The following is a 20,771-nucleotide window of genomic DNA, read 5'->3' as shown; positions in this document are numbered from 1 at the left end:
TCAACTATCTCCTCATTAACTACAATTTAATATTCACACTTAAACACGCATACCTTTACAATTACCTTTGGTTGTTGTGCCGAAAAGTGTTATCTCGTCCTTAATAGGTCAATGATCATTATAGAAAGGGTTTGTAAGGTATGAGGGTTTTTATATACGAGGTTTTTATTATTCACCAGAGGTAGTAGTGAAGGGACATTATTAACAGGATAAATGGTTGATTCCTTTGAATAAAGAATGATGTGTTTCTATCGCAGTAATAGTTCATTCTCGGGAGCAAACATGGGGGCATTGATGGTTTTTAGAAAAATGGAAAAGATTGGTATTTAAGCAGTGGGATTTGGTGTTTCAGCAATGGGAAATGGTGTTTCAGCAACGGGAAATGGTGTTTCAGCAACGAGAAATGGAAGAGGGAATGAATTATGATATGGAATGACATAATGATGCTTTTCAGTCTGCAGATTAATTCTTCCTATATTGGAATTTTTCTTTTCAGCCACCATCCAAAGCTAAGATCTGCAAAATAATCAATTGTAACATGGCAACCCTTGACAGGGATTATTAGTTAAGAAGTCTAATCTAAAAATAAATACATAAACAGGAAATTACGTGCATTGAGGGATAGCCAGTTCCCCCAAAAAGGCATAGTGTATATCTGCCATGCAAGTAGCTTTGAAATCCTCTTTAGAAATAGGTTGTTTATACAAACGAAGTCGATACCCATTTACTAATAATGGTGTTCTAGAATCATCAATCATTAGGAGTTTGACTGTTCCATTTGGAAAAACAGTATCTACTTCATAAGGTCCTAGCCACCTTGTTCTTAATTTACCTTGAAAATTTTCAAAACGGGAGTCATACAGTAAGGCCCAATTACCTTTTTGGAACCGCTTGTGCTTAATATTTTTGTCATGCCACCTGGTTCTTTGCTGTTGTATCATGGTTGTTTGATGGATGGCATCCAACCTCTTTTCATCCAATTCCTGAAGCTGCTGCAACCTAGCTGTCTGTGCATCAGTCAAGTCAAGGTTAACAGCTAAAGTAGTCCTTAAGGTTTTGATTTCAAATTCCACAGGAAAAACAACACTTTTACCATAAACTAATTCATAAGGTGAAAAACCCGTAGTGTTCCTCCAAGTAGTTCTGTAAGCCCATAATGCTTCAGGCAACCTTTGAAACCAGTCCCTTCTATTCTCCTTGACTGTTTTTGTTAAAATGGCTTCTATGACTTTATTTGTACTTTCCACTTGCCCATTTGCCTGGGGGTGATAAGGTGTAGTCATTTTATGCTTAATGTGATATTTCTGGAGTGTATCTTTGAAGCCATGAGAATTAAAAGGAGGTCCTCCATTTGTAACTAGCTCTCGAGGCAAACCAAACCTAACAAAGATTTCTTCAAATAGAAAAGTTAACACTAATTCTTCATTAGCTTTGATGAGTGCCTTAGCTTCTACCCATTTAGTCATATAATCTGTGCAAACCAGTATATAAACTCTTTGATTGGATGGAGGATTGATGGGACCTATAAAATCTAGTGCCCATCTTTCAAAAGGCTCAAGTATTACTTGGGGGTTAAGTGGCATTTCATCCCTATGATTAGGCTGGTCCATTCTTTGACAGCTATCGCAGGCCCTAACATATTTCTTTGTGTCTTTGAAAAGTGAGGGCCAATAGTAACCCATTCTAAGAACTTTGTGTGCTGTTCTTTTGTTCGCAAAATGCCCTCCACAAGGGCCATTGTGGCAAGCCTTCAATATATCATAAACTTCATCTTCTTTGATGCATCTTCGAATTTCGTGATCGAGTCCTGTGTGAAAAGCACACCCACTTATCCAGCTGTACCTAGCACTCTGCTGAATGATCTTTCTTTTCTCCCTGTGCGATAGGTGTGATGGTAGTCTCCCTGCAACTAAGTAATTAGCAATGTCTGCATACCAAGGTGAGTGAGCAGATACTGCAAATAAATATTCATCAGGAAAAGAATCATCTACTGGAATATTTTCATCAGTTTTTAACCGAGAAAGAAAATCAGCAACTACATTTTCTTTACCTGGTCGATCTACAATTGTGATGTCAAATTCTTGTAATAATAATAACCATCTGGTAACTCGAGCATTTGTAACTCGAGTGATCAGTATGCACAAAAGTAGTATAACCAGTAATATAATGTCGAAACTTATTAATAGCATAAATGACTGCTAAGAATTCTTTCTCGGTGACTGTATAATTAAGTTCAGCAGGGGTCATATTTTTACTAATAAAATAGATAGCATAGGGAAGATTGTTTTCTTCTTGACCCAAGACAGCTCCAATTGCAGTATCTGAAGCATCAGAGGATATGTGAAAGGGGAGTGCCCAGTCAGGTCCTCTTAAAATAGGAGCTGTAGACAATTGATGTTTAAGTTCATTGAATGCTTTCTAACAACCATCAGTCCACTTAAATTCATCATTTTTCATAAGCAATACAAACAAAGGAGAAGCTATTTTAGAAAAATCCTTGATAAATCTTCTATAATATCCAGCATGTCCTAAAAAAATTCTTACATCAGTTTGTGTTTTAGGGATAGGAAGAGTCTGAATTACTTGTACTTTAGCTGGATCAACTTGAATTCCTAGGAATGAGATGAAGTGTCCCAATACAATACCTTGGTTCATCATCATATGGCATTTTTCAGTACTTAAGGCAAGATGTGCTTCTATACATCGTTTAAGTACTTTTTCGAGGTTCTGTAAAGCATCTTCCAAAGTCACACCATATGGAGTAAAGTCATCCATAAATATTTCTAAGGAATCATTAAGCATATCAGAAAAAATTCCTATCACCGCTCTTTGAAATGTTGCTGGGGCATTACATAGTCCAAATGGAAGAACTCTATAGGCAAAAGTCCCCCATGGACTAGTAAAAGTGGTCTTGTCCTGATCTTGGGGTGCAATATTGATCTGATTATATCCACTAAATCCATCCAAAAAGGAAAAGAATCTCTTACTTGCCAAATTATCTAGTACCTGATCAATAAATGGTAAGGGAAAATGATCTTTCTGAGTGGCCTTATTTAGAGCTCTGTAATCTACACAAACTCTCCATTTCCCATTTTTCTTAGATACTATTACTAATGGTGAAACCTATTCACTATCAGATATAGGATATATAAATCCTGCATTCAACAGTTTTTGAAGTTCTTCCTTCACAATTTCCCTTAAATTGGGATTCATTCGTCGTTGGGGTTGACAGACTGGGCGGGATCCTTCTTTAATATAAATACGATGAGTACATAATTCAGAAGAAATTCCCTTCATATCTGTGTAATCCCATGCGAATGCTTGTTTATTCTCGTGGAGTAACTTCATTAACTGTTGTGTTTCAGCATCTGTTAGGTTAGGGTTTATATTTAATGTTTTGCCAGGCTCAATTTCGACTGTTATACTTTTGGAGGAGGTGTCAGCTGATGTCTGAGATAAGTCTTCAATTCTAAGATTTTGCTGTGATTCAGATTCCAAGATTGTAGTCAAGTGATCATGTATTTTAGAGTTAACCGAAAAGGTTTAGAAATAAAGCTACTAATTAATTCATCTTCGGTTGAATCCTTAAAAGTTAGGGCTTGTCCAACAGTCAAGATGGGTTGGGTCTCATCGTCCTCATAATCTAACCACACAGAGTTATCATTATTAATCATAGGTGTAGCATGAGGGTAAAGAGTAAGCTGTTTGGTTTCACATCCATTAGAAATTGTCATTGATCCTGACCTACAGCTGATGAAAGCATCTACTGTAGCCAGCCAAGGTCTTCCTAAAATCAATGGATGACCCCCCAACTTTGTTTTAGTCTATAATACCACAAAATCAGCTAGGTAGTTCCAAGATTCGACTAAAATTATCAGGTCTTCAATGACTCCTTCAGGTTTGATTGTGGAGCGGTCAGCTAGCTCTAGAATGGTTGGGGTTTCCCTAATTACATCCTTTAACTGTAATAACTGTGCAGTTTCAAGTGTCATGATGTTTATTGCAGCACCCAGATCTACTAGAACTCTAGAAACAAAAGTTTTTCCCACCTGTATTGTGACCGTAGGATGACCAGGGTCACCATATTTCACGAGAGGGTTTTTTTCTGACATTAGAGCAGCTAGATCACCCATCACATGAACTGTGAGGGGGTCCTTAGCTTTTCTTCTAGGTTTCTTAATACAAATATCTCTAACAGTTCTAGCATAAATTGCTACATCTCTCAGTGCTTGTAAGAGTGGAATTTTAACATATAAATTCTGCAGCTCTCCTAAAAGATTAAAAGCAGGTGGCTCAAGTGTTTTGGTAAGAGCCAAACATTCAGGGAATGGTGGCTCTGCTGCTTCAGTAGTCTTTTTAGAGGATGTTTCAACTGTTTCAGCATTGTTATTAGAGGATGATCCAACTGTTTCAACATTGTTATTAGAGGATGATCCAACTGTTTCAACATTAGATGACTTTTATTTCCTGATTTCTTCTTTATTAGAATTGGAAGTAATGTCATCAATAATGGGTTCAATTATTCTCCCAGAGCGTAAATGAATGTCATTACATTGCATAGGGGAAACTAGTTGGTTTTGAATATCAATTACCTGCAGAGTTTTATTATTATTTGGGTTGGGGTTAGGTTGTACAGGCAGCTGGGGTCTCATTGTCTGATTATTTGGTGGAACATTTGATGGTAAGGAGAGAGATTGCTGATACTGAGGTAATTGGTTTGGAAATGGGATCTGTTGAGCTGTCCAATTTGGGTTCCATTGATTAAAATAGGTTTGCTGTAGAGCCCATGGATTCCACATTGTAGGATCAACAAAAGGAGGATTCGGTTGCTGCATGGGTGGGAAATTCATTTGATTAAAGTGTGGGTACTGCATTTGATTGAAGGGTGGGTAATTTGCTTGAAAAGGAGGATGATTATTCCAACGATTAAACGACATGTTAGAATTCGTACCTTGTCCTCATGGTTGCCATTGCCTTCTCTGTGTGAGGAGGTACACTGCTTCAGCTTCTTCTTCAGTTGGCTGCAGTGTTGCTTTTATTCCTGGCAAAGAAGGGCATTGTTGAGTCTCATGGTCCTTTTCACAGATAGTGCAGATTGGTACCTTGTCCAGGGGGCATTCCCTTAGTGGGTGTTTTTCCCTGCATTTAAAGCAGAAAATAGCTAGAGCAGCTTCTACTTCTGCCTGCTTCTTTTTAACCTGCAAGGTATCAATTTGTGAAGCAAAAGAGCTTAACATTTCAGTTTTAAATTCTTCAAGTAAGTTACCTATTTCGGCCCGTGTTGCTCCTCCACTTGCTGATTTCTGGACTCTTGAGTATGTACTATATTTGCTCTTTGGTCTGCTTGCTGCTCCTTTCGAACATCTTTTACAGAGATTGATAATCTCATCATAGGATTCCTTAGATATGTCTCCGTTTCCAAGCATATTCAACATATCTAAACAATCATCTCGTACCCCTTTTAGCAATATTGACTTGAGAATATCCTTACTCATATCAGGATGATCAGATCGATGTAAGTTATACTGTAGCCTTTCCACGAAGTCCTCCAGACTTTCGTCCTCCTTCTGAGTCATCTTGAATAATTCCTCCTTCCTTTCTCTTGTTCGACAATAATCTTGGTATTTAGCCAAAAATTTCTCCTTCATCTAGTCCCATGTTGTAATCACATGAGCTCCCAAGCTCATGAACCATTTTAATGCATTCCCTTTTAATGTAGTTGGAAACAACTTCAATTTCTGAGCAGCATTAACATAGTCATAGCTTCTACACAATATATCAAATTCAAAAAGAAATTCATCAAGATCTTCTATGGATAACCCATGGAAATTGGGTAATGCTGAAAGTGGGATATTCTTCATAGGAGTTGCTCCTCTGGGGAGATCTCCAATAGGGAATTCTAGGGTGGAGAGAGAATTTTCTCCCCTTCCTTCTATTCTATGACCTCCACTGAAAAGTCCTTCATTGTTATCCTCCATTGGTTGTTTTCCTGATGCGCTTGCCCGGTCTTCGGAGTTTTCTGTTGGAATTTCAATGTCCTGCACTAGTTCCTCCACTTTAATTTCCTCTATTGGCTCTTCTACTGGTCGTTCGTCTTCTTCCACCAGTTCCTCAGTATATTCTGATGGTTCTATAACCCTCTCTAGTCCCACTACTTCCTCTGTCTGATAATCTGTCTGGGAAGAGTGTTGGGTCTGTGGCCTTCGAGAGCTTAACCTCTGGGATGTCTCAGCTTTTGAAATAATATCATCAATAAAAATTTTTCTTCCTCCTCCTTTGCCCTTGCCGCCTGAATGGTTAACCTTCTTGCGTCCTCTCATGCATCCTGCATCTCTAAAATAAAATCGTTAATACTCTTAAAATCTTCAGTCGCCTTCCCCGGCAACGGTGCCAAAATGTTGGTCACTTTAATTGTTTATTGATAAAACAGTCGAGTGCCACATAAATTATCAACCTGGGAAAGTCTGATTATTCCAAAGGTGACTACGCACTGTATGTACTCAATCTTAATAGTATTAAAAGCTGTAGTATAAACAATCTACTATCTATTAAACCCCTACTCTGTGTTACAGCAGTTACAACCTATTGCAGAAATGGAATAAGAGCAAATAACTTAAAGAAACAAATCTACAAAAGGGAGTGATGGCTGTCCTGCAACAAAGGATCAGGACCCTATCCTCAGAGTAAGGACTCTCAACACCTGCCTATGTTGTCCAGTTCACCAATACACTCTGTAAATCCTAATCACCGGTGAGGCACTCATATACAACATCAATCAGTTAAAAGGAAAACAGAGTTTCAACAAAAGTAAATATCATTAGAAGCAGTACTCATGAATAAGATATAAACATAAATCACACACACGACACACAATAGAAAGAAGATGGGTGAATCTTGTGATGAAGGTGGGCCCTGTCCTTCTCACAAGATTCCCCAGAACACAGAAACTAAGATAAAATACTCAGAACAGAACTTTATTCATCTGTCAATAAACCATATTACAAAAAAGATTCAGTCTCATCCCTTCACTACAGTTTCTGTGTTACAGCTTGTTCCCTCTTTTTCTGTCTATCCCTCTAATGTAGATGTCTCCTCTTTATAGAGGAGACATCTATTACAAAAGATTTTCATTATACATTCTGGTTCAACCCTTTGTATCAAAAATAGAAAAGTCAGTTCTTGTTAACAGAATATTGTTACAGTCATGTGGATTATGATCATTACGACCAATATAGTAATCGGTCGGACTCCTTTGCAGATGCAGATTTGTTACGCAAATCTCAACTGTTCCTCGAAGTTCGCATGCTGTTCTTGCTGTTTCAGCTTCGAGGTTCATGCTGTTCTTGCTGTTTCAGCTTCACGGTTTGCGTTGTTTCCGCTGTTTCAGCAACTGCAAAATGTAGTCCTGCTAGTTGGTAGTTTCAACAATTGTTCAACAACTTAATCAACTTTCAAGGATCAATTATAAAGATAGCATGATTACGTGTTGAATAATTAAACATATAGCAATGAGGAGAGTTACTATATACCTTTTGGAGTGATTAAGCCAAAACACTAGCAAAGGCTTTCAACTAAGGGTTGAAGAGGGTAATATAATGACAAAATATAAGGTCAAAAATAGACAATATGGGAACCTAACAGAGGTCAGCCTGTTGATCATCTCTGCGCAATTTCTGAGTTGAGCTGATTGATGGGCAGCGGGATGCCTACTCATGAGCACTGCACAATTTCTGATATGAATAGTTAGTTGATTGTCCAGGTGGCCAATATGAGTGCTGATTGAATTTCCTGCGGGCAACACAACTTGAAAGAACTAGCTTGGTGCTTCTGCGCTGCTCTAGTTGACAGTCGATCGAGTCGAAAGCAAGGTGATGGTCCGACTGTTAGTGAGGAGTCTGGTTGGCAGAACTTCAGCAAAAATGACTAAGTGTGTGAACAATCAAAAGATTCATATGTGATCATACGGACACATACTCACATGACTTGGCGACGAAACGACCAAACCATCTAGACACACATGTTCAACATGACTAATCGATGGTGCAAGCAACAAGCATGACATTCGTGATTGATCATTCATGATCGAGACGAAGCTTGCGCGATGGTGAATATAACTCCGTGTGTGAGTGCAACAGATGCCTTCATGGCGAACACAACAAACACATATGAAGCAGAGACTTTGAGCATAACCAAAACACGGTTGCAAGCATGACTTAGACATCAACATGCAGAGACTTGGGTGCAATAAACAAGCAAGGCGAATGTAAAGACTCACATGAGCTCATGGAGTGAACCCGAGTGTGTGCATTCATCAAGTGAAACTCTCCAAGGGAGGCTCTGAAATTGGTGCAGGCCAAAATTTTGGAGGGTGGTTGGAGCCGCTACAACAGGAACCAATGAGAAAGAACGAGGATCATCATTCGAATTGGCATTGAGACATCATTCAAAAAATGTGTAAGGGAGATCACTCAACAAAAGAGGCATGGTTTCTATTAGCAACATATCAACAACATAGGCTTGTGTGTTATGTATGTGCATATGTTGGGTTAGGCATACGAAAATTGTGAGTGAAATCGCGAGGTAGAAGAAGAACATTGGGCACAAGTGTTGACATATGGGAGGGAACACGCTAAAGAGCATGGTTGAAGAGAAGAAGTAGGTGGAGATAATCTGTATTTTGTAGATCTACCAGGTTGAGCGGGTGGAAAATTAATGTGCTCTGCATTCTTTGTTAGCAGATGGAAAGCTTTGTGTGCTCAAATATCTGTGGGGTTAGCAGATGGAAATTTAGTGTGCTCTAGATTCTTGGTTAGTATAGGGAAAGCTCTATGTGTTTATATATTTGAAGGGTTAGCATATGGGCATTTAGTGTGCTGGGTATTGTGTTGCACCCATTCTTGGGCATGGTAGTCTATTGTTGTGCTTAATATGCAAAGTAGTGTTAGCCAACGCTTGGCTTGTCTTGTGCCTAGTAAAGGGCATGTTTACAAGATTTATTGGAATGTATTATTCCCATGGCGATCTTTGAATGCTAGAGTGAAAATGAGGGTTTCATTTCAGTAGGGAACAATGTTCAGAGAAACAATGGGCTTTAAGGAATCTTGGGAAACGTCCTTGAAATCCTTAAATTCCTAAGCTTGGGTGTTATAGGGTGACAAGTTTGTATTCTAGGCTTAATAGTCTTGGATAGACTTGAGGAGAATCAAGAAATTTTCAAAGGCCTAAGGACTTGATTAGCATGTGGGGTTACACTAAATAATATATTAATATACCACTTAATAATGTACTTAGTGCTAATTATCATTGCACGGGTTGCACCCAGTTTTATGGGTGGTCTATTGGAGGATGGCGATGTTGATGGGATGCATGGGGTACATTGGGAAATCATTTATGTTAATAAACAAGAACATATATTTCCCTAGAAATAGACATATGTATATCCAAGGAATTTGAAAAAATATGTCCTGGGGGATGGGAAAAATCACGTCCCGAAGAAAAGATGAAGTTGTATTAATTAATGTGGAAAGGTCGCCAATTGACCATAAACTTTATAACATGAAATAATTGAATTACATGAAGTGCCAAGACCCTGTGGGACCCTTGACTAGGTTGAGGTTGCATAAGGCACGTAGGTTGGGTGAGGTTACATGGGAGCCACGTTGGATTACGAGGAATGTGGTCATGTGACGTGGTAGGCAGGAATGGTCCTTTTGGAAGTCCAAGTGGTTGATTTTCAAGTGACACATGGCATCATGAGGGGATGCCACATGGTAGGATGACATCACCCTGATGTCATCACGACATCATCAGTGCAACCAAAGTGGGTGACATGGGCGATGATGCTAACATAACACTTAGGTGACACGTGGTGACAGGTTATGGAGCCACCTGACTTGGAGTTGCCATGTGGTATTGACGTATAAATTGTGTGTGGCCAAGTGACACATCATCGTGGAATGTAGACCTCAATGATGTCTTATAGTCATATTTGTAATGACAGTTGTGGTAAACAGAATCCGTAGAACAGGAAGTCTCCCCGTCACTTAACATGAAGTTGTTTGTTGCACCATGGATATTTGGGAGAAGAATGTTCTTACTAGCTAGAGCAGTGGCACAATGGATTAGTAGTGAAGTAGTTTTGTGACATGGCGATCACCACTCGTAACTTGTGTAAGGTGGTAGTGCCACACGATAGATCCTTGTTAATGTGGCAGGGGTTATGGGTCCCAAAATTCAAATGGGCATAAATTTTGATCCAGGAATCAAATCGAGATAAAATTTATATCGTGAGAAATATCTTGATGAGATAAATACGATGGTGTTGTCCAAATATGATTCCACCAACTTTGTGAAGGAAGGAAATTTTTGTAACCTCATTTCCATCATGAAACTGTGGAGGTTTGGCTATATTAATGTAAGACCTCCCACTAGGCTTGGAAAGTCTATGGGTCTGGGAGGGAGCATTACAACCCACAAGAGAAACCAATCGCCTATACTTATTTTTAGGCACCAACCTATAAGAGACACCAGTCCCCACTACTACAATATTTGTAAGTACAATCCTACAAGGGACACCAATCCCCATTGCTGTAAATATTCGTAGGAACCAACCTACTTCACTGAATCTGCTTGCTTCTCCACTATGTTTGTTGATTGTTACTAATTTCACCAAGTTTTCTTGTTTCTTTTGCCTTCACCAAGTTTTTTTTTGCTTCTTCCTTAACCAATTCTATTAGTTTATTTTGCCTACATGTTGCTTTTTCCTTCATCAAGTTTACTTCTCCCAAGACTTGTTGCTTTTGGTTTCTTCCCAACAACAAACTTGCACAACATGTTAGGTATCCAATTTTTCAAAATTGGTTCTGAATTTATAGGCACCTAGATATGTCTTTTATATCCCCTCCATATTTCACAGCTTGAAACATCTCAAAAAGAAAGTTATAGCAAAAGTTACAAGATGACGAATTTGAAGCATGTTTTAGGAGCATTCATTAACACTACCTTCATTAGATCATATCTCCAAAATTATAGAAAAACAAGGCATGCAATTTCTACTACAGGTACCTTATGATCTTCTCTTTATCTAGTCCATATTTAAAAGCTTGAAACATCATAAAAATAACTTTATGGAAAAAATTCCAAGATGACCTATTTGAAGTAGATTTTATGAGCATTTAGGAATCCTAACTTTCTCAGACCATATCCCTAAAATTATAGTGAAACAAGGTCTGGAATTTCTACCATAGGTACCTTGATATCTAACGTATGTATCTATGATATTTAATAGTCTAAAACATCAAATAGATAAATTTATAGTGAAAATACCAAGCTAACCTATTTGAATTAAATTTAATGAGCATTCAGGAAGCCTAATTTCCTTACAACATATCTCTCAAACTATAGCGAAGAGAGGTATGAAATTTTAATCATTATTACATGAATATATTCCATCTATATCCTCCAATTTTCATGTTCCAAAGCATCCCTAAACAAAATTTATAATACAAATGTTAAACCATTGACCTATTTATTGAGCATTTAGGAAGTATAATGTCCTTAGACCATATCTTCAAAATTATAGCAAACCAAGGTATGAAATTTTAACCATAAGTACGTGAATATTTTTTATCTGTCTCCAAGTTTCATAGTCTAAAACATTCCAAAAAAAAAATTATAGTGAAAATTCTAAGATAAATCATTCATCCAATAAATCATATTTTTGCTTCCGCGTTTAGACTCCAAGAATCACTTGAAAAAATTATTCATAAGCTCATGTTACAAATTCAAATGTCTTATTTCTTGGATTTTTTACAAATGAACTCATATGCCCTTTATTTATAGTGTTTGGATATTCACTTATGGGGCGTAATTGTAAAAATGGTTGGTTTAGTTTTCATGTGCTTTGGATGGTTCATCCTGACAAAATTTTCCATATCTCCTCATTCCTATGGAGTTAGAGGAACATCATACCTCATTGTAAAGGTATCTAAATAAGATTTCCAACCATGTATATTATGTTCCAATTTGAAATATTATTTTATATTAAAATGCTTTGAAAGATAGGGTATCCAAATTGGGCATCAAAATTCCAAAGACAACAATTCCAACAATCTTCATTTTCCAATATTTATCTTGGATATATGTAGTCTCCCCATGTCTTTGACATTGATGAAAACAATATTCCAACAATACCCTCCTTTTTCATTTACGAAAACCCTTAGTCAATTTTGTAATAATATTTAAAAACTCCCCTTGTTTGCAATTTTCTTTGTTCTTGCAACTTTTTCCCCTTTGACATCAATGGAAAAGGGATGCTTCCCATGAACTTGTACTTCCCCTTATATGTAAGTATTATTTTGTATGCAAATTTTGTTAGTGTCCACAACTCTTCCTCTATTTTCAACTTCTCTTGGTGATTGCAACATCTCCTCCTGACTGTTATCGCTCCTTATGTCTACTTATTCTCCCCATTTGAGATCTACTGGAAGGAGTTGATTTTACTTCTAGCTGCAATTTCTCCCGCCCAAGATGTTAACAAAAAAAAATTACTTCCTCTTATTTCTTACTTCTCTTTTTTCTACAACTTTGCTTCCCTTTTCAATGTTTTATATATATTTCCCTACATGCAACATTACCATCTTTTTATCTCTTCTCTCGAGACTACTTCCCCCCGTGTTTGAACTTCATTTTACTTTTTTTTGGGACTACTCCCCCTATGCTTGAACTTCCTTTTACTTCTTCTTTTTGGGACTTCTCCCCCTATTTTCGAAGTTTCTTTTACTTATTCTTTTTGGGACTGCTCCCCTTGGGCTTATGCTTCCTTTTTTCTACAAATTAACTCTTTTAACATCAAAATGTTGCTCGACCTTTTTCTTTTGTTTTCAATTGAAATTTATCTTTTGCTTCACTTTCAACTACTAATTCACATCTTGCAAACTTTCCCTTTCATCATCCTTCTCCTACAATTCACTCTCAAAAGTTCCTATCTTCTTAATGCGATCTAAGTTACTACAATGTCTCACTTATCTTATATTTTTATTTTACTAATAAATTGTTATGGACATTACTCACATAGAGAATTTGTTATTTCTTTTAATTTCATTAAGGACATATACATTATTTAGAGACCTGATTGCATTTTCTACCAATATTCTTGAACCTACTTTTAAATTTCACATCCTTTAGAATGGAATTTGAGATCATAACCTTGATCAACCATTTGAGCTACACTCAATAGACTGTTCTTTAGACCTTTAACTGAAAAACATTCTAAGTTTTTGTCCTTCCATCGTCAATATTGTGCCTTTTCTAATTATCCTTCTTGAATCATGATTTCCAAGGGTGATGCTGCTTCCTTTGACTTATTTTAGAGAGAGAAATTTACTTTTATCTCCTATCATATGCCTTTAACATCCACTATCTATATATAATTTTCTATCTTTGTTTTTAACACATAGAGCTAGAACACATTCTTCCTACTTTTCTTGCTTCCTTATCCATATATTTGTTCTTTGATTTCCATTTTTGACAACATATTATTCTCTGTTTTGTTTAGATGCCTCAATGTATTGCTTCTACAATCTTGAGCTTTGAGCCAAAAAATGTTGCACTTGATTCAACATGATCTATTAAGGTGGAAAATGAATTGTAATTTCTGAGATCATTCTTGTTAAAACTTCTAGCATTGCTACAAACACAACCATTCCTTGAGATCTTATATGATTCCTTACTCCTATTCCTCCTATAGTCATTTATGACATATGCTCTGCAATCTATTTCCTTATGACCAAATTTATTACATGAGAAGTAATAGCCATAAAAGAGATTTTGATACCTGGAAGTAAAATGAATTCTTAGGGAAATTGCTGTTTTGAATCCATTCATGGGTCTCAGCTAGTCTTCACTTCCTTACTTAGTGCTACTTTATTTCTTTTGAATATTAGATCTCTATTGTTCTTCTCCTTCTTTCCTACAAATGTTTTCATTATTAGATGTTTAGAGAAAATTAACATAGCTTTCAAGTTCCTTTTTTCATTTCCCTTCTAATGACATTGAACTTGATTCTCAATTTGCAGTTTCATAATACCCAAGACCTGTTTTAATATGAGGAGATATATGGAAATTGAGACCTCTGACCCAAAATTAGTCAAAATTTTCCTTGGTTGAGCTCCTATTTCCTTGCGTTGTTCCTTGAGGAATTAACCCCTATTATTTAGGAAATTCCCTCAATTGAATTGTGCAATTCCTCTAGGATGATTATCTAACTGCATGTAACACCAGTACACTCAAGACTTGTCTACAAATGATGTTACACTACCTTGGAATCGCCACCTCAAATGGGTAACTCGAATTCTCTGCATGCAGTAGCTATTTTGGGTTGATTAATTAGTTAACTAGATGATCACTAAGTTTGACTAAAGTCCCACTGCTTAATAAACCTTCCACTGGTTCCTCCAAAAATTGGAACTAGTTTAACTGAAAACAACCCAAGATAAATTATCTTGATTTCTACAAATTAGCAATCGCACATGTAAAATTGAACCCTAACTTTTCCAATCCAAATTTACTAAGTAAACTGGGTGACACAAGCCATGTCATACAAGTTAACATCATCCAAGTTGTCTGCTGATGTGGAAATTCGAATTTTCTCAATTTAATCAAGGCAAAATCAAATTGAGAATTTTTTGTTGCATTTTTCAACATTCTCTCCTAGCAAAAAAGGGATTATCAACCACCCCTATCCTACACCTATGGAACTAAAACTTCCCTATTGACAAGGCCTTTTTCAAAATGCCAGCATCTTGTTCCTCTATCGGAATCTACTGTAACAACATTATCCACACATGCACACAATCTCATAAATGGTGATACCAGATATCTATATGCTTGGATTGATCATGAAAAAAATGATTTTCGGAGAGCTTGATGCAACTATGATTATCAATGTAGATCACATTTGGATCCATCATCTCAGCAAACAATCCAATAAGTATCTTTCTCATCCAACTCGCCTCACATGCTGCTTAACTGACAACCATGTATTTTTCTTCTCCCGAGATGAGTGCCACAAATATTTGCTTCCTACTGTACCAAGAAACGGTTGCGGACCCAACACTAAAAATTCCACCTGATGTACTCTTTTGGTCTAATGGACTTCCCATCCAATATGCATATCTAAGGCCACATAGCTTCACTCCCTCTGTCCATTTGTACCATAGTACAAATTGGGTAGTGCCTTTCATGTATCATAGAACATGCTTAGCTACCCTCCAAAATAATTTGGTTGGCCTAACCATGCCTTGGCTTAGCTAGTTGACTACATAGCACATATTTGGTCATGCGTTCGCAAGATACATTAGTGAACCCACTAACTATGGGTAAATAGTAGCATCTACTTCCTCACCTAATGTAGCATCCTCTTTCCTCCAGTTGATCATGTAGAAATTCTGCAAATTCTCTACAAATCTACATCTGAGATCTATGTAGAAAATCAGACTGTAGATTAACTTGATAATGCAATATAACCAAAGCAAAATACTATAATCTACTTCTACTATCAATTTGTAGAAGCTTAAAGATAGAGTTGAATCAGAGTTGAACACATATAACCAAAAGAGGAATCAGTACACATGAAACACAGAAGAATACTTAGGGGAAAGCCTCAGCGAAAAACCCCACTATTTGTATTATCATACAAGGTGAAAATATCTCAGAATTACACAAAGCCTTAGCTCTCACATCTAGCTAGCTCTCAGTACAGTCCTCCTAGATGATCACAAACAAACAAGGCTTCTCACAAACCTTCTCCTGTGCCCTCCAAGCTCCTATTTCCTCGCGCTGTTTCTCCTGGGTGATCCTACTGTTACCAAGTGGAACAGTGATCACTCACACTGATCTCACACCTTGTAAAATTGTGCAATCCTCAAGGAACCTTTCCTTGACTGCATGGATGAGTTTCCTTTATAGGAAAACACATGCAACTGATAATAACATGTTCTTGACATTTAGCTCAACTGGTTCTTTCTGAATAGACATGCATGAGTTTCTGATGAGGGAATCTTCAATTTTCTGGAGTACACTAGTTGGATGCATGCATGCATTAACTGACTGAACTCACAATTAGTTCTTCAAACAGTTTGGAACTAATTTAACTGGACTTAACTCAGTAAACTGAGCTAACTAATTACAACTCAAATACAACTCAATCTTATCTCCTTAATTAAGGGATAATCTCCTTAATTTAAGGGATAACTCTTGCATGGCTTCAGAAAGACTTCTAACTTGAATTTCTGCAACTAATTAGTCCATAATGAATTAATTAATTATTTCCAAGTAGCTGGTGAGACTAAATTCGAATTTTAATTCACAATTTTAATTCAAGGACAAATTAAAATTGGAATATTATGGATTCTATTTTTATCATTTCTTGTTGCTATTTTTAACACTCCCTCTCAAAAGGAAAGGAATTCAGCTCGATCCCGATCCTAAACTTTGGAATGTTCTACATGCAACACTTCTCTCTAGTGTTGTTGCTCCAGCAATCTCCAGAAAAGAAAATATCTATATCTATATAATATATATATATAAAAAATAAAAAATAATAAAAAATAAAAAATAAAAAATAAAAAATAAATCCAACCTAAATCACTATGATGCATCTGTCATCAGAGTCTCTCACTACTATTGCCTCTGTCAACTAAAAACTCTGCGCTTCTACTGACTCAGCCCATCTGCACTATTGTCAATCCTTCTCTGCACTCTTTAGTATCTGACTTCCCTAGCCTTTGTCACTTTGATCTCTAACTGCATCAATCCCACTGATTCCTCCCACTACTATGTACTTTGGGTTCCCGTAGCAAGGTGCGATTCATGAGATAAAACCTCTCAATGGACCCTGCCCAATTTCAACCTTCTTGAGACTATCACTTCACATCACCCTACCTCACACCTCAAAGTATGGCTGCATGTGATCCCTCTATTGACTTGGTTTGAAATTTCCCCGTACTAGATGTCTCTGCATGAGTGGATGCCTCCACTCGATCTACTCTCAACATCTCCAATTTTGGCTCCTCCATAATAGTCTGAGACTTCTTCTGGGGCGGTATGTTGAGAGGTAATTTACTCTCCTGTCAACCACCAAGTCTCTAACAATTTCCTTACTCCTCAAGGCTTTGCATGCATCTTGAACCTCAAGATCATACAGGTTCTTAACTCGTGAACTGATCTATTTCACCTGTCCCGTGGTGATGTGTCTAAGGAAAACCTTTCCCTTAGTAAAGACAACATTGTAGCCTTTGTCCTCCAACATCGCGATCGATACCAAATTCTTCTTCAGTCTAGGCACATACTTCACATTTATCAAGGTGATAAGAGATCCATGCTCCCTTTGAAAAGCAATTGTACCCACTCCTGAAACACTATACCTTTCATCGTCACCCATCTCTATTCGCATCTTGAGGTCTTTCTCCTCCAAGGTACTGAATAAAATTTTATCACTGGTCATGTGGAATGAGGCTCCACTGTCAAGAAACCAACCATAACCCATCATCGATTACACCATGCATGCGATGAGGGTAAAGTCCATCTCGAACGGAGAGGCTAATGCCTCACCTTCAAATCCTTCCGAGGATCCCTTCTTGGACTTCTTCGATGGGCAAATAGTCACATAATGACCCATTTTGTGACAATTAAAGCATCTCACTTTAGACTTGTCAACCTTCTTCCTTCCATGAGAAGAATTCGATTTGGAATGAGAATCCTTCTCCTTCCCTTTCCTTGCCTTACATGTTAAGGCCATATTTTCTTCATCATCCTTGGATGGAGAACCATCTCATGTGCTCCTCCTGATCTCCTCCTGCATGAGATTTGGCTACAGTCGTTCCCAATCCAATAGTTTCTCCCTTCCATTCACAAAGTCCTGGTAGATATTCTAGCTCTTTGGAAGGCCAAGAAGAGCAAGGCTCACCATATCATCCTCAGCAGTAGTTATTCCCACACTGCTAAGCTCATCTGTGCAAGTGGTGAGATTGTTCAGATATGTGGAAATAGTATCGAAATTCTCCATCTTAATTCTTCGAAGCTTATCCTTGAGCGTCAATTTCCTCTGGTCGCTACTGTTTTGGTAGAGGTCCTTCAATGTCTTCCACATTGAATATGGAGTATCCTTCCCATGGAGACTCAAGACAATATGGTCTCGAACTCCCTCAAGGATGATTCATATTGCCCTTGCCACACACTTCTTCCATTTAGCCAACTCTTATGCATTAGTTGAACCTGGCTTTGGGATTTCTTGATCAATGAAATCCTTCAAGCTGTTGTCTTCTAATACAACCTCCATGTGATCTTTCCATGCTATGTAATTCGAGCTACCTTCCGAGGCATACTCGAGTCTCAAGCCATAGAATGCCATAGACCAACCTTGAAGTATGAGATGAATTCGATTTGCACTTGCAACACTGAAATTCAAACTTTGAATTCTCTTCTCAATATACGGTTCATAGCTCCGATAACCTTTGCTCTGATACCATGTAGAAATTCTGCAAATTTACTGCAAATCTACTTCTGAGATCTATGTAGAAAATCTAACTGTAGATTAACTCGATAATGCAATATAACCAAAAAAATACTATAATCTACTTCTACTATCAATTTGTGGAAGCTTAAACATAGAGCTGAATCAGAGCTAAACACATATAACCAGAAGAAGAATCAATACACATGAAACACAGAATAATACTCAGGGGAAAGCCTCAGCTAAAAACCCCACTATCTGTATTATCATACAAGGTGGAAATATCTCAGAATTACACAAAGCCTTAGCTCTCACATCTAGCCAGCTCTCAGTACAATCCTCCTAGATGCTCACAGGCAAACAAGGCTTCTCACAAACCTTCTCCTCTGCCCTCCAAGCTCCTATTTCCTTGTGCTATTTCTCCTGGGTGATCCTACTGTTACCAAGTGGAACAATGATCACTCACACTGATCTCACACCTTGTAAAATTGTGCAATCCTCAAGGAACCTTTCCTTGACTGCATGGATGAATTTCCTTTATAGGAAAACACATGCAACTTATAGTAACATGTCCTTGACATTTAGATCAACTGGTTCTTTCTCTTAATAGACATGTATGAGTTTCTTATGAGAGAATCTTCAGTTATCTGGAGTACACTAGTTGGATGCATGCATGCATTAACTGATTGAACTCACAATTAGTTCCTCAAATAGTTTGGAACTAATTTAACTGGACTTAACTCAGTAAACTGAGCTAACTAATTACAACTCAATCTTATCTCCTTAATTAAGGGATAATCTCCTTAATTTAAGGGATAACTCTTGCATGACTTCAGATAGACTTCTAACTTGAATTTCTCCAATTAATTAATCCATAATGAATTAATTAATTATTTCCAAGTAGCTGGTGAGACTAAATTCGAATTTTAATTCACACTTTTAATTCAAGTACAAATTAAAATTGGAATATTCTGGATTCTATTTTTATCATTTATTGTTGCTATTTTTAACACTCCCTCTCAACAAGAAAGGAATTCAACTCGATCCCGATCCTGAACCTTTGGAATGTTTTGCATGCAACACTTCTCTCTTGTGTTGTTGCTCCAACAATCTCCAAAAACAAAAAAAAACATCCAACCTGAATCAGTATGATGCATCTGTCATCAAAGTCTCTCACTACTATTGCCTCTGTCAACTGAAAAATCTGCGCTTCTGCTGACTCAACCTTTCTGTACTATTTTCGATCCTTCTCTACGCTCTTCAGTATCTGACTTCCCTAGCCTTTGTCACTTTTATCTCTGACTGCATCAATCCCACTAATTCCTCCCACTACTATGTACTTTGGGCTCTCGTAGCAAGGTACGATCCATGATATAAAACCTCTCAATGGACCCTGCCCAATTTCAGCCTTCTTGAGACTATCACTTCACATCGCCCCACCTCACACCTCGAAGTATGGCTGCATGTGATCCCTTTGCTGACTTGGCTCGAAATTTCCCCCTACTAGAGGTCTCTGCATGAGTGGATGCCTCCACTCGGTCTCCTCTCAAGATCTCCAATTGTGGCTCCTCCAAAATTGTCTGAGACTTCTTCTGGGGCTGTATGTTGAGAGGTAATTTACTCTCCCTCTCAACCACCAAGTCTCTAACATTTGCCTTGCTCCTCAAGGCTTTGCATGCATCTTGAAACTCAAGAGCATACACGTTCTTAACTCGTGAACTAATCTGTTTCACCTGTCCCGTGGCAATGTGTCTACGGAAAACCTTTCCCTTATTGAAGACAACATCGTAGCCTTTGTCCTCCAACATCACGATCTATACCAAATTCTTCTTCAGTCCAAGCACATACTTCACATCTGTCAAGGTGATAAGAGCTCCATGCTCCCTCTGAAAAGCAACTGTGCCCACTCCTGAAAAATTATACCTTTCATCGTCACCCATCTCTATTCGCATCTTGAGGTCTTTCTCCTCCAAGGTACTGAATAAACTTTTATCGCCAGTCATGTGGAATGAGGCTCCACTATCAAGAAATCAACCATAACCCATAATTGATGACACCATGCATGCGATGAGGGTAAATTCCATATCAAACTGAGAGGCTAATGCCTCACCTTCAGATATTTCCAAGGATCCCTTCTTGGACTTCTTCGATGGGCAATTAGTCACGTAATTACCCATTTTGTGACAATTAAGGCATCTCACTTTAGACTTGTCAACCTTCTTCCCTCCATGAGAAGAATTCGATTTGGAATGAGAATCCT

The sequence above is a fragment of the Pinus tabuliformis genome, chromosome 6, assembly GCF_031772625.1.
Source record: "Pinus tabuliformis cultivar Carrire ecotype Pingquan chromosome 6, CPIR1, whole genome shotgun sequence".
Taxonomy (NCBI): domain Eukaryota; kingdom Viridiplantae; phylum Streptophyta; class Pinopsida; order Pinales; family Pinaceae; genus Pinus; species Pinus tabuliformis.
The sequence above is the reverse complement of the archived record's forward strand: the minus strand, read 5'-3'. Positions refer to the sequence as shown.